Here is a 5,836-nt window from a genome sequence, read left to right as displayed (position 1 = left end):
GCAGCTGCACCTAACAGTTTCCCCTGAGTAGTCCCAGACATTCCATCTTTCTGGGAAGTGCAACCAAGAACGTTTGGGAAATCAGACAAAGGAATGCAGAGAGCAAACCCGGTTCATGTTTCTTCTCCATCAAAATCTGAAGAAGCATCCGAGGAAGAGAAAGAGTGCCTCACATGGTATTTATTATCCAAAAGTAAGAGAAATGTACTCCTACTAGGATTCTTTTTTAAAACAGACAGGGAGATAGTTCTTTAGGGAAATCTCATTTGCAAATGTGTATTCTCATTTTCTTTCGCACAACAGACAGTTGTGACAAAACATGCTGGAACCTTGTAATATCTGAAACTGGGGCTTTAAAAAGGGGAGAAGAGGAAGAATGGTCTTCTGCTCTCATTTCTAAGATCTCTCATTTCTTTTTTTTGAGACAGAGTCTCACTCTGTTGCCCAGGCTGGAGTGCAGTGGTGCAATCTCGGCTCATTGCAACCTCCGCCTTCCAGGTTCAAGCGATTCTCCCGCCTCAGCCTCCTGAGTAGCTGGGATTACAGGCATAGGCCACCATGCTGGCTAATTTTTGTATTTTTAGTAGAGGTGGGGTTTCACCATGTTAGTTAGGGTGGTCTCATACTCCTGACTTCGTGACCCGCCCGTCTCGGCCTCCCAAAGTGCTGGGATTACAGGCGTGAGCCACCGTGCCCAGCCAAGATCTCCCATTTCTAATCTACTCATGAGAACCAAGTAACTGGAAAAGTAACTGGAAAAATAATAGATTTGTAAAACAAAGGAAATAAAATGAGCTATTACCTATAACCACTTGATGAGAAATATTTTCATTTAATAATAGATTTATCTTAAATATAAAATGCCTTACTATATATGCTAGTTATAAATTAGACTCTAGAGTAAAGATAATAAACTGGAAAATAGTTTTGACAAATATATCACAGGATTTTAGAACAATGTGCTACATTTGGTGCAGCATAGCATTCTCTTTTATCACACAAACAGATTTAACTGGACATGTGAAACAATTAGTATTATACTCATTCCTGAAAAATAATGAATGGCATTTGTTAATATTTTAGCAGTCTAATATTAAACATTTATTCTATAAAACTGAACAGCAACTTAAAATTGATTATATGACCAGCAGTTACTGAAATTTAAGGGTGGAAATAATGTATACATTTGATAGTAAAAGGAGCTCCCTTAAGAGTCTACACATGAATAGAAAGCACCTTTCACACATGTATAAAGTAGGTACATTTTCAAGTCATGCTATGGAAATACATCCATTATAAAATACTGGATGTAGAGTCTCAAAGTTGATTTCCATTCTTTAAAATCATTTTGGGGGCTGGGTATGGTGGCTCATGCCTGTAACCCCAGAACTTTGGGAGGCTGAGGTGGGAGAATTGCTTGAAGCCCAGAAGTTTGAAACCAATCTAAGCAACATAGAGAGACCCTGTCTCCAGGAAGATTAAAAAACTAGCCAGGCCTGGTGGTATGTGCCTGTAGTGTCCCAGCTACTTGGGAGGCTAAGGCAGGAGGACTGCTTGTGCCTGGGAGGTCAAGAATGCAGAAAGCCATGATCAAGCCACTTCACTCCAGCCTTCACTTCACTCTGGGCAGCAGAGTGAGATCCTGTCTCAAAAACAACAATAAAAACATTTTGGTAGGCTTCCTTGCTTAAATCCATTTATTTATTTATTTATTTTTGGTATTTTTCTTTCATTTAAAAAAATAATATAAGTAACAGAATTTCATTACACACACTTAACAAGAGTGGGAATGTGTACACAGTAGACTATGAAAGGCCCCAGTAATGCCACTCATAAAACCAAAGAGTTCAGTGGTTCGCATGCAAACCCTTAGACTTCCTGAGTTCAAGTCCCAACTCTGCTGCTTGCTACCTGTGTGATGTTGGCTGAGTTACTTATATCCATAAAAAGAGATAATAATAAAATCTACCTCAAAATATCAGGAACATTACATAAAATAGTTCACAAATATCTCATAGTGTAGTTCCTAGTATATCCCAAAAGTCTAATAAATGTTAGCTTATCATCACCATCATGTTTATAGGCAACCGACTTCAATGGTTTAATTTAATTTTCAGTTACTTCACTGTTCTGAGTGACTTGAAGATTCTCTCAATTCATTTCCTTCTGACAGGTACTTGGGCCTATTTCTGTGAATGCACAGGAACCAGATGCTATGAACTGCAACTAAATCCCAGAACAAGTAGGAGCAGGAAATTAGGACAGAACCTGCCCGTTTTCTCTGTTACCTATTGGAATTTCCCTACTTACCAAGTACAGATTTTCTGTCACTGGGAACAAATTTGGCAATCCTATTCACAAATAAGTTTTCTCTGTACAGCTTTGGCATAGATTAGAAAGATTGTGTAGCTGGGTCATTTCCAGTTGGTCACTACATGAATTCACCTTCTCTGCCCCCAAAATCAACAAATCTTTCCAGTGCCATAAATCCCACCCCCATCCCACATAGCAACATGGGCTCCAAATTGCTCATCAGGCTGCCGTTCTCATAAATTCTTTCTGACTACAAGGCCTTGAACATATCTAAGGCTGGCATTCCAGCATCGATGCCTAATGCTTGGCCTTCTCGGACACCCTAGTCTGGAGGTTGCCAGTGTGGGCTGTGCATGAATCTACTGTGATGTGTGTACGTATCTACAGTCAGTTCTGCTATAATGCTTGTTTGGAAAATCTCGCCCAATGTGACAGATATATTAGGAAAGCTTTTAGCACAATGCTACTTCACATTTGCTTATGCCAATTTTATCTGCCAATCTCATCACTAGGCCAACACAGAAAACTGCACCCAATTGAACTATGCAGGAATCCTCACATGTGCACACTGCACAAGGACAATGAGCAGCTACACCCTTCTATGTCTGCAGTTACACCTTACTTTCCAATAACTCGCAAGCTGCAACCGTGCACACTAGCCATATGGCCACCTGCCCTCTCCTTAATTTTCCCTTCTTTCCTCTCAGCCTATTTTGCATTTTCCTCTATGTTCTCTGTTGTTTTGCTCCTTTTCCTCATTCTTTTTCTATCTCCTCTTGTACACAAGGCTGCCGGCGTGGAAACAGGGAAGGCATGTGTCTGTCTGAGAGCAGTTGTATCAAATGTCCATTCCACAAACAAAAGAAATACTTTTCAAGGGCTACATTTATTACAGCATTGATATAGATCTTCACCATTTACCGTGCTACTGTTTTTATTAAGTTCCTATCCCTTTATGTATCAATTACAAAATTGTGAATGTTTTCCCCTAATTCCAGCCCTGTGGTTTCTATTGCATGATATTGCACAGTACACACCTTAAGAACACATGCTGGGTATAGCAGAACTGACAGTATCTATCAATATTTATGATTTATAGAGCTTTTATCCTATACTCAAAGAAATCTATTATTTAATCAAGAAAGATTAAGAACTATTGGCCTAGGGAAGCTCTGTCCAACAGAAATATAATATGAGCCATGTGAGTAACTAAAAATTTGTGAATAGTGAAAAAGTAAAAAGAAACAGGTGAAAATAACTTTACTAGCATTTTATTTAATCCAAACAGTATCATTTCAACATATCATCAATACTTTAAGAGTTAATTAGATATTTCACATTCTTTTTATTTCTTTGTACCAAGTCTTTGGTTTTTTTTTCTTTTTTTTGAGACAGCGTCTTGCTCTGTTGTCCAGGCCAGAGTGCAGTGGCAGAATCATAGCTCACTGCAGCCTTGAACTCCTGAGCTCAAGTGATCCTCCCACCTCAGCCTCCCAAAATGCTGAGATTACAGGTGTCACACCACATCTGGCCTTGCACGAAGTCTTTGAAACACGGTATATATTTCAGCACATTTCAAGTGCTCACTAGCCCCATGTGCATAATAGCTACTGTATTTTGGTTTGGGTTTCGGCTTTATTTGAGATAGAATCTGGCTCTACCACCCAGGTTGGAGGGCAGTGGCGCAATCACAGCTCTCTGGAGCCTCAACCACCCTGGGCTCAAGCAGTCCTCCCACCTCAGCCTCCTGAGGAGCTGGAACTACAGGCACGCACCACAACACACGGCTAATTTTTTCATTTTTGTGTAGAGTTGGGGGTCTTGCTATGTTGCCCAGGCTGTTCTCGAACTCTTGGCTCCAAACAGTCCTCCCACCTCAGCCTCTCAAAATGCTGGAATTACAGGCGTGAGCCACTGCACCTGGCCGCTACTGTATTAAGTAGTATAGATCTGGAGGATCTCTATCCTTCTGACCAGAAGGGTATGGAGGGCAAGAAACAAGGTTCATATTTTTTCTCAAGTAATATGTATAAAACTAAAAGATAGCTGTGAGGCTTGAAGTAATTCCAACAGATCTTGTATGCTTCCTGTCCTTACTTAGATTAATGCATTGCTTAGTGTCAGATTTCATGTGGCACAAGGGTGAGGGACACAAGCATCCATCTAAACATACAACTTATTCCATGTGGATCTCCTAGGGAATATGGATAAAAGCTTTCCCTTTCCAAACTGCATTTCCTAGAGTCTTAAGAACATATGAGTAATCTTTCAATGAATGGTTCTTCTAACAATGTAAAGAGTAGTTTTAAAAATAGCTATCATTGGCCCAGCCCAGTGGCTCACTCCTGTAATCCCAGCACTTTGGGAGGCCGAGGCGAGAGGATCATGAGGTCAGGGGATGGAGACCATCCTGGCCAACATGGTGAAACCCTGTCTCTACTAAAAATACAAAAAAAAAAAAAATTAGCTGGGCATGGTGGCGTGCACTTGTAGTCCCAGCTACCCGGGAGGCTGAAGCAGAAGAATTGCTTGAACCTGGGAGGCAGAGCTTGCAGTGAGCTGATAGCACGCCACTACACTCCAGCCTTGGCAACAAAGCAAGACTGTGTCAAAAAAAAAAAAAAAGCCAGGCGCGGTGGCTCACGCCTGTAATCCCAGCACTTTGGGAGGCCGAGGCAGGCAGATCACTTGAGGTCAGGAGTTCGAGACCAGCCTGACCAACATGGTGAAACCCCATCTCTACAAAAAATACAAAAATTAGGGCTCGCTTTGGCAGCACATATACTACAATTGTGAACGATACAGAGAAGATTCGCATTGGCCCCTGCCCAAGGATGACACACAAATTCGTGAAGAGTTCCATATTTTGCACAGTCTGGGAAGATCATTTCAGTATCTGCTAACTAGCACTAAGGAAATAGTGTGAATCTAAGCAAAAACGGGTGGCACCCAATGACAAAATTGTGGTTTTCATTAAAAAAAAAAAAAAAAATAGCCAGGTATGGTGGCACACACCTGTAATCCCAGCTACTCGGGAGGCTGAGGCAGGAGAATCGCTCAAACCCAGGAGGTGGAGGTTGCGGTGAACTGAGATCACACCACTGCACTCCAGCCTGGGTGACAGAGTAAGACTCTGTCAAAAAAAAAAAAATATATATATATATATATATATTTTGTATATATAATATATATTTTATATATATAATATATATTTATATATAATATATATTTTATATATATAATATATATTTATATATTATATATAATATATATTTATATATTATATATAATATATATTTATATATTATATATAATATATATTTATATATTATATATAATATATATTTATATATTATATATAATATATATTTATATATTATATATAATATATATTTATATATTATATATAATATATATTTATATATTATATATAATATATATTTATATATTATATATAATATATTTATATATTATATATAATATATATTTATATATATTTTTATATATATTTATATATAATATA

General features: G+C 38.6%; 1 non-coding gene across 1 annotated transcript; it reads left to right on the top strand.

Annotated features, from left to right (window-relative positions):
- The first annotated feature begins 5,073 nt into the window (after positions 1-5,073).
- On the top strand, positions 5,074-5,182 carry LOC117975695 (U6 spliceosomal RNA). The gene has a single exon (XR_004666050.1). It is a non-coding gene; the product is annotated as a U6 spliceosomal RNA (small nuclear RNA).
- The last annotated feature ends 654 nt before the right edge of the window (positions 5,183-5,836 follow it).

Source organism: Pan paniscus, chromosome 14 (genome assembly GCF_029289425.2).
Source record: "Pan paniscus chromosome 14, NHGRI_mPanPan1-v2.0_pri, whole genome shotgun sequence".
Classification (NCBI taxonomy): domain Eukaryota; kingdom Metazoa; phylum Chordata; class Mammalia; order Primates; family Hominidae; genus Pan; species Pan paniscus.
Note: the sequence above shows the minus strand (reverse complement) of the source record. Positions and strands in the feature narration are given on the sequence as shown.